At 33.1% G+C, this 10,146-nt stretch overlaps 1 non-coding gene across 1 annotated transcript; it reads left to right on the top strand.

Moving 5' to 3' along the window:
• Positions 1-5,258: 5,258 nt before the first annotated feature.
• On the top strand, positions 5,259-5,353 carry LOC143536169 (small nucleolar RNA SNORD96 family). Its single transcript, XR_013135844.1, has one exon. It is a non-coding gene; the product is annotated as a small nucleolar RNA SNORD96 family (small nucleolar RNA).
• Positions 5,354-10,146: the final 4,793 nt, after the last annotated feature.

Raw genomic sequence — 10,146 nt, forward strand, 5'->3', positions numbered from 1 at the left:
ATTAGTCTAATATTAGTTTGTTTCCTCTGACTTTATAAAATTTTGGCAAACTTTTACACACCTCGAACTTCAAGCATCAAAGTTTTGTTATTAACCAGACTCTACATAATTGTTTATTTAAGTGAACAATAATTTTTTTTGTGAAAATAACAAAGGATGGCTAGAAACATGTTTCATTAAAATAAAGTTAAGCTCAAAAGGGAGGGGAGGCAAAACTCATGTGACACCCAGCCAATTGAAACAACACTTATTGAAACACATTAAATGATACCCATCAAGAACTGCTGCAACCCCCTACATTGAATCAAATTATTTTTCTTTCCCATCACATGAATCATACGAAAAACCGACCCGAATCTACGAACTAGACATCAAAATCACAAATAACTTATCTGATTGTTACGAGTCCTTCGAGATTCTTAACTAAAATCACAAATTCACAAGTATCGTGTGTTACAAAGTCGACTTGTTTTCGAATCAATTTCCAGGCATGTGATTGTTTCAAGTAGTAAATTACTTTAAAGAAAAAGTGAGTTAGATTCCTCTTAAAGTAAAAGCAAGATATTTTAAAAAAATAAATGTAGTCCTAAACATACTTCCATGATGACTAAAGCAAACTCTTTCATAAGTTCACAATTAACCTTGATAATTATAAACAAGGAAGGTCCATAAAAGATTCGCCATTAATGAAATCCATGTGAAGTCATGTGAATATGTTGCTGCTATTGTGCTCCAGTGAACCAAATGCAAAGATAACAAGTATGCATATAGCTAGCACCAACTGGCATACAAATGGCTGATTTACTCAACCAGATACGCATATCTAGTTTCATACTTTCATAAGAGTGAATTATCTTGACTCCTTAAAGATAGTCTCCAAAAAGATTTGCTAATTCTTAGGGTTGTTCCAAAAAATCAAAACGACCTGTAGATTAATGGAATTCCTTGTCTATGTGAAATACTCGTTTGGACGAGCGTGTGTTGCTAACGATACCCAATCTGAAATTATTAGGGAAGGCAGGGTAATTTTATGAATGACCTAGTAGCGAATCAGGGCCGGCTCCGAGAAGGCGAAATTTTTTTTAGGCCAAAGACGGAAATATTTTTGGACCCAAAGTAAAAGTAACATTTTGTTGAATTTAAACAATTTAATTTTAAATGTGCTTACTTGGTTATGATTTGAGTCGTGTAAAAAACTTTTCTATAAAAATAAACTTAAAAATGTCTCAAATAAGACTTGAACTCACAACCTTTTGGTTAAATGTCATACCTCTTTGTCATTAGACCAACCTAGTACTTATGTACTTGTGTTGAAACATTGATTATACATATTTTTTTCATAAAAGTACATATAACTTTTTTTTAAAAACAAATTCGGGCGTAGCCGGGTGTCGGACATGTGACCGTCGACTACCCTGTCACCCCTCATGGCCAGCTCTGTAGCGAATGCTAGTAATAATATAAGCAAAAGAGGTGTTTCCAGACATGCTAAGTTCCACATATTATTGTACAATCAAAATGAGATCATTCCCGTAAAAGATTGGATTAGTAAATTTACATTCACTAAATAAAATCTTTGTGAGATCGCCAATACTGTATTGAGGGAGTCTTTAGAGCATACTAAATCGGTATAGCTATCATTCTCCAGACACCGTCATCGTCAAGTTAGGATGTGAAGGAAAATTCAAGACAATCAACAATTTAATGAGATAAAGTGATTATAGAATACCCTCTGTAAGATAATCCACCTAATAGTATAAAAGATTATTCAATCTATGAGTCAGTTACCATTCTCTTAACTCAATTCTAGCACATTTGTACCGAAACAATACTGCCTCCTTCGAAGGTTTAGGTTCTTTACCCCATAAAAGTAAGTTTTTACACGACACAAGAATCTTTTCTCATTATAATATCATCAACACCATGTTGGTTGACATACTATAGATATTGTAAAGTCTGGTGATGATAATATCATGACCATGATCATCTTCAGCAATCAAAAAGCATGTCAATATTCATGGAAAGCATAAGATATGACCACCTGATGCCATCTATGGACAAAAGATTCCTCCAAACATATCGGATAGGTTGTAGGCTGAGAAGTAATATATAACAACTATCCTCCCATTGCAGCATCTTGCCTGCAATAATCTAACAAGACATTTATCCGGTGAATCCCTCAATAGGGTGGACCGCTAGGGGCTTCGTCCGTCCAGAATAGTGGCCGACTCGGGCTACCTTTGGCCAATGGGAGCCGCGTACGGAGTACCGGCGTTACTTAGTTGGTCGTTCAAAAAAAATAATTTGCTTAAGAAACGGATCTTTCTTGTAAGTCTTTCTCCTTGTAATTGTCTTGGAAGACTAGCCTTTGCTTGAGGACGAGAAATGGAATCATACCACAAATTTAGCAAGTGAACTATTAACTCCATGTGCTTCTCTTGAACTCGCCCTTTAATTGAACCCATATCTTTGACTAAGTAAAGCAATTGCACATAACCCTTTTAAATGACAAGTAATCCTGGTATTAAAATCTTGAGTACTAAAATTCTATTCTCATCAATATGATCTCCCTGATATTCTTTCCTATGTACTTAAAACATCAATTTAGCGGTCAAATAGTATGATTGTTGAAATATTCGAGCTTGATTCGAACTCTCTAAAAAATATAAGCATAACCACCCTCAATGTTCATCTATTAGAAGCTTTTCATAAAACACCTTGCCATCAAACTCGATTTTTTTGAGCGCAAGTCTAAGACCTCCTTCCTTATCATGAATGACCACTCAAAAATTCTTCATATTGAAGAAAATGATCACTTACATCAACATACCTTGTTGATCATTAGCTTCTAGAGTTTCATCTATCACTACATCCTTCTCATGAAATATGAATTCAGCTTTACCAGCGTTATACAACAGCATATAGCACTGATATAATTCATAGGATTAGTATTACTGCTTGTAGCACTGATGTAATTCACAGAATCAAGATAACGGGTAGAATGAGATATAGACCAACCACTCAAACTAACTTGTTGGGCAACCTATATCGGAATCAAGGTACGTGCTCACCAATAGATAGTGTGCTTTAGGAGTTGAAGGACTGGGCTGCAGTAGATAGCATTTAAACTCCTAATTATCAAAGTGATTACAGAATATTCAAAATCAAATAATCAACTATAGCATACTATAAGAGAGTGTGTTTGCATACACTTCTGGTGTTCAAAATTATAATAATCAGATCATTTGTTACAATTGACTGTTAAAGACAGTTTCAAGCTTGTTTAAGAATCCACATCAAAATGAACCCAAAATGATAAGAGATAATCAGAAACTAATCTATTTGTCACTCGAGAACACAGTTATATTAAAAACAGAAACACCAAATTCAAGACAGGTAATCCATATATCATAATTCATAAGTATGCAACAAAAGATGACCATATGAAACCAACACTTATAAGCTTCAACAATAAAGATACGATCGAAATAAAGTCAAGACACATACATTTCACCAAGGAGGATTAGACCCCTCCCCAACAGACGGTGACCTGGACCGCATCGAACCATCTCCACCCAACCTATCCGAAGATGCAATGCGATTGGTGGAATATGTCTTAATTTTGTGTTACGTGGCATGGGTAATGTGGCAATTCGTAAGTACTTGGCGTGGAATACCTTCGATTTTCACATTCGAGTTTAGAGACCTTCTCAAGGAACATACACACATAAAGGTACAAGACGGAAAGAAAAAGGCAATTCAATCGATTATTCTCAGGGCGTGCAACGGCTTTTGGAATGCGAGAAACGACACAATATTCAATAAGACAAGAGTTTTGATTAAAGGATTGAATGAAGATATTAAATGCTTATGTTTTCTTTGGGTGAAAAATGTAAGAAAGTTTGGGCGAGTAAGAATGGAGGGATAGGTGTAAGTTTTCATCTTGATCTTATTGTAACTCAATGTGTTGTATTTCAGGTGTAGTGGCTAGCCGTTCTCACTGTGTTTTCAATAAAAACGAGAACAAGGAAGATAATAAATAACTAAATTTGAGGATTTACTTTAGTTTTTGCTAAAACTACGAGGATATAGAATAAAGACGAAGAATGAGATGAAGTGGTATATTCAAGTGATTTCTCTAAATTTTAAGGATGATAATGAGAATGAGGAAAGAATTAGAGCATGTTTGGGATTGAGTTTAAAATTTTTTTACAGGTATTTTTAAAAAGCCAATAAGTTAAAATTTATTTGGCAAATCACAAAAATCTTTTTATTTTCATTTTTTTAAAAGTGTTAAAAAACAATTTTTCAAAAGCTCCAAAATCCTGGCTTGTTAAAATGGTTTTTTTAAAAAGTCAATAAGCATTTTTTAAACTCAATCTCAAACATGCTCTTAGAATTTATTTTAACAAAGAGTAGTAATTAATGTTAATCACCCATATGACTTCTATTAAATAAAACATAAGAAAAACACACTCGAAATTTATATATAAACCCACTGCCATATTTTCTAAACCAAAGTTAATAATTGATTGATTATCTAGTAAATTGTTATGAGACTATTCATAAATTACTTAGTAAATTAATTACACCCAAAATTGTTTCCTTTTTTATGAAAACAAAACATGTGAATCTAGTTTAGTTTCCTCAGGTAGTCAGGTGACATAATCAGCCCAATACAAAGCCCATGTACTTCCCCTAGGGTTACCGAACACAGATCCTCTAATCGTAACAAAATCGGACGGCTCACAATACATCTCCATCACAACCTCTCTTCTATAAATCCATAACTCACCGCCTTCATTTATCAACCCTAACAGCAGCCAGTCACATTTTCTGGCAACATCATTAATTTGTTATTTATTTTATTAAATAACAAGGGGGTGGCGGCGCAGCTTGTTGCCCGCTTACCTGCCTCTTATTGTAATTGGAACTATTTTTAATATAATTTTTATTAAGTTTAATAAGTTTTATTACAATCATGTTTTCTATTGGCGATTTACAAACATTTGGGGCGAAATAGCCGATAGTCGTATAACCCAATGTACGTCGTCGCAAATTGAGCTGGCTCCGTTAAACAACGGTTGAGATGCTCTTTAATGGGCGTTTCCCGTTGACGGAGATGGCGTTGTCACATTCTATCGCCCTGGGGAACGGTGTCTCTGCAATTACCTCTTGGGATTGGCCGTGAGAAAAACATTTACTAATAAATGTTATTATTATTATTATTATTATAATGATTATGTTATTGTTACTATTGGCCTGTGAGGAAATCTGTATAAAAGAACACCATCTTTCGGGACTGAATGACCTTTTAAAAGGTTTTGATGTTCATTCTGCAATTCTGAGGCCTTATTTATGTTTATTACGGCTTGTTTTTTAATCAGCATTTTTATATAATTATTCAGAGAAATTTACGATTTGACTCCTTGTGTTAATTCGTCGAGCACCCTAGCGCCCTGAACTAATTTGCGCTTCTTAGCCACTGTTTAATTTTGGCGGTCTCAGTGTGAGCCATTCAGTCAGACTTAACCGTTAACATTTGCTAAGTTGTATGGTGTTTTTGACTTTTTACAAAATTAAATTAGGTGATTTATTTGTTCCATTATGTTTATTTTGTTTTTCATTAGCTTGGAAAACCTGCTGGCCGTGAAAAATGGCATTATGATCACCACACTCCCTTTCACCTTCCTTTTACTTATTCTAATCAACAACTATCTAGTGTGTATATATAAATATATATACTAGCTTTTAGCTGCGTGTTACACGGGTTTATTTAGATTTTTTTATATTATTGTGAATATATACTTTTTGATTATAATGTGTTTATGTTTCAATTTAAACAAAAACTTTATGGTGCAGATTTTGGATTCGAATCAAATTACAAGAATCAATAAATTATGTTTCCATTTATAGATGAAGTTTAAGTTTAGTTTGTGGTTTTTAGGATGTGTATGTGCTTCTTGTTGTGTGCTTTTTTTGACATACATGGGTTTATAGTTAGGTTAGAGTGTAGGTAGAGGTGCACAAATCGGGTTTTCCAAATACCCGGGTTCGGGTATGACCGGGTATTGGTAATAGTCGGGTAGGGTTCGGGTCGGATTTTGTCTCCAAAAATCATACCCTATGCATCGGGTTCGGATAGGGTATAGAATCGGGTATTCTAAAACCGAGTATTTGAATACCCTATTATCGGGGTATTGAAAAAACTCTATTTACGGGTTTTTTCGTGTATTTTTCCAGTATTTTTTTTATATAGGTTGGATTTTTTAAAAGTTTTCACTTTTTAGGGGTATAATTCAGGTTTTTTTAAGGTATTTTTCGGGTATACATTGAGTATTTGAAATAACCGGTTTCGGGTATTGGAAAACCTTGGTTCCGGGTTCGGGTATTACCGGGTACAAATCGGGTTTTTAGGTATTATCGGGTACAAATCGGGTTTATGTTAGTAATTGCTAACATAAACGGTTCAAAAGCTGGCTTAATCAATTAGAGCTTTTCATTTTACAAATCAAACAACTTGATGGCTTGATAGAGAGGGGGCGCCCAAAAAAGAAACTACAGTCGAAGTGCTTTAATGTTTTGTTGATGCGCTTTTCATGCTATCCATAGTTGATGTTCTTAATCTTTGTTAATTTTTTATTCTTTGATAATTTTTTATTTTCGTTGAATTATATGTGTTTAGATTTCAATTTCAACATAAAATAATTGTTTTGTATTAATTAAAGTTTACATGATCACATCAACTAAATTATGCGTTGGTTGTATCAAGTTTTAGAATTTTATAAAGAAAAGTTTTGAGATTATACGTCACAATAAACTTGTTTAAATGAGTTGCATATTAGCAACTTCTTTGTGTATTATTATTATTAGTGTTTATATAGTTAAACTTCTTACCTAGATATTTATTTGGTAGCAGCAAATTCAGGGATAATTTGAACGGAGATGAGTTGAACTCTGGAATTAAAGTGTATTACATGCGTAACAAATTAAAATATAATATAAAATAAATATCAATAATACAATTTGACAATCAACTTATCATACAATCATACACTGTTTACACAAAGTATTCGTAAAGTACAAGTTAAAACAATTTTATAATATTTAATAAATATCATTAATAAACAGGTTTTCCAATAAATATACTAATTAATCACAAAATATTACATTTGCTAATTAAGCAAAGATGCCAGTTTTTTATTAATGGAATGACGTCTTTATATTACATTTTAAAAGTAGAAAAGGATGGATAGATCGAACTAAAAATCCAAGTATCAAAGCTTAATATTCAGATACATCAAAATTAAGTGTACATGTATAATTCATCTCTTGGTATTGTAAAATAAGGTATTAATTAACGATCAAGTCATTAGATAGCAAGAAGAGATGGTCACCGAAGAACAACCAACTATACGTTGGAACATTTTTATTGACATGGGACATCAAGGTTGACAATCTTATATCATCTTTTGTTACTTTAAGCACAATTGCACGTTCGTCAATGGTATTGTTTCTGCTTTCCCATTCTACATCACCAACGTGCACGAACAACCCAAACATGCATCATGATAATCTGTGTAATGTAACGGTTGCAATGCCCTCAACCTGAGCCAGATGGTGAACCCACAATCTCATCTATATGGCGTGATAGATCATAGATGGAGTTCCCTTATGCATTAAAATTTAGAAGTACCATTTGGCTGTGGCTATCCTATAAAGCTACCAACAAAAATTAGTCAAAATTCAAAGAAAGAAAAACATAGCCTAACTATTTTTATATTATAACTTATAATATTACCTCAATTGTCATGCAACTTCATTGAGCCAGGTACATTGCATGAACAAAGTCTCCAAGCAAGGTTACACAGCCTCGTCTTTGGGTCATTCTTTGTTTTCTCCAAGAAAGTATGTATTCCAACATGCAAATTACCATCTACATCATCCATAAATAATAACTATGGATGCTATGATGCATAACAATATTTAAAAATACCCGAGTATTTTTCTAATAATACGGAATTAATGTCTTACAGCCAATATTTCCCAGGTCTGACTAATTTCCTTTACAATATGACAACCCCAATGTGAAGTCATGCAACTTGCTAATGCATGAATATCCACTACTTGTCTACTTAATCCGGTCTCCCTAAAAAAACATTTCTGGCCAGGTATTTTCATGCGCTAACCTATGGTCTCTCCTAAAAAGAGATGAATGATACAAACCCATTGGAGACTCTTATAAATAATGAAACAATGGATGGTCACATATTAGATAACTTCCACAGAGGAAACAATGGCTTGTAGAGTTTGCTGAAAATCCTGCAAGTTTGTGTTCATCACCATATCTGGATGGAAGTCAATCCAAAGGAAGGTTGGAGAAGTGATGCAACACTTTCCTCCTATAGAATATTTAGTGTACACCATAAAAGATTCCAAACTTGGGTTTACATATGGTCCGTGACATATAACAGAACCAGTCAGTGATGTGAAGTGTATCGGGCCTCTAATTTTAACGCATATTCAATTTTATTATCCATCTTATATCGGGCCTCGTCATCGTTTACATGAAGTAAAAACAGCCCAAAATAACTCCACTCCACCTCGATTTTAATCTTATTACAATCACTGCAATCACAACAAATACTTTCATGATTGCAGCTTATATTTTTACTACTAATCGAAAAACATAATTTATAAAAGTTTTGAAATTCTTAGCATAATTCCCATTGACCAAAATACCCTTGTCATGAAAATAGTCATTAAGATCAGATATGAAATAAGCACAAGCAAGTTGGGAGTCAACTTTAAAAGCATTATTCTAATGCGACTCAAACCAAGACAAAATTGCAACTTTTGCTTCCTGGTGATATAAAACCATCAAAAGATCACAACTTTTTTCATGAGGAATTGTTTTATAAAATAGAAGGGAAAAAATTAAGATAACTTACAAAGTAAATGTGCGGCTACAAGTTTTTAGAGAAAACACTTATCAGTAGTTGGCTTCTCAACCTCACTAACTGCCCGAGTTCCTGCTCTGTGACAACTAAAAGTTCCTGTAAAACCAATATACATCATAAAGTCATTGAATGGTTAACGAAATAAAAAAACTACTAAGTTTATAATAACTTGTCTGTGTACCTAGAGCAAAAAAGTTGAAAAGAAAAAAGAACATATACATACATATATATAATAACTACTAAGAAATAAAAGTTATTTTTCAAAATTTTTGAATAGAAAAAAAACATATAGGAAACCTGAAAAGTTGAAAAAGGCAATAGTGTTTTGGGAAGACGAATTCTTACCTTGGTGGTGCAATGTATAAATTTAAAATGTTGAATTTGAAAAGAACATATACATACATATATTAATAATGAATGTGAGAAACAAAAAATTATATGTATATTTCAGTCAGTTATGAAGAGTATGAAATATCTAAGTGTAAACTGGTTTGGAAAAACAGTTTTTTTACATTTGTGTAACTTGGTGAACATCAATTTTACAAAATGATCAAATATCAAATTTGTTCAACTTGGTGAACACGATAGTGTTTCAAATATTAGGGTGACACGTGTCCGAACCATTGCTAAAACGGTTTTTTTTACATTGTTAGTGAATTAAATGTGGAGTGAAAAAGGTTTTTTTACATTGTTAGTGAAATGTATGAATGTTTTATTTTACAATTTAAATTTAAAAAAAAATAAGATATCTCATGAATATAGCTAAAAACAACTTATATTCGAGATTGAGAAGATGAATATGTTGTTTTGTATAATTTTAAATTACGTAACAGTTTCAATTAGATGTGAGGGAAAGAATCGGTTAACCGAGCCAACCCGAAACAGGACCGGTATGAAACCGACTGAAACCGTAAGTTCGGAGACGGTTTGTAATTTTTCCACCAAAACATGTTCTAAACCAGTTAACCGAACCAAAAACGATTGTAAGTTGGTAATATATCGGTTTCAACACGAACCGAAACCGAAAAGCAAGATATGAACTATGACTTACGGTTTCATCCATTTAAAGATGTGAATCCATATGTCCATTTGAAGTATGATGTGAATCCATTTGTCCATTCTCATTGCAGCCACAGTTTCATCCATTCCCAAATATTTGAATACAAATATGCATTCATAATAAGAA

Source organism: Bidens hawaiensis, unplaced genomic scaffold (assembly GCF_021521415.1).
Source record: "Bidens hawaiensis isolate Kalapana, Puna unplaced genomic scaffold, B.hawaiensis_p1.1 tig00010738_1, whole genome shotgun sequence".
NCBI lineage: Eukaryota > Viridiplantae > Streptophyta > Magnoliopsida > Asterales > Asteraceae > Bidens > Bidens hawaiensis.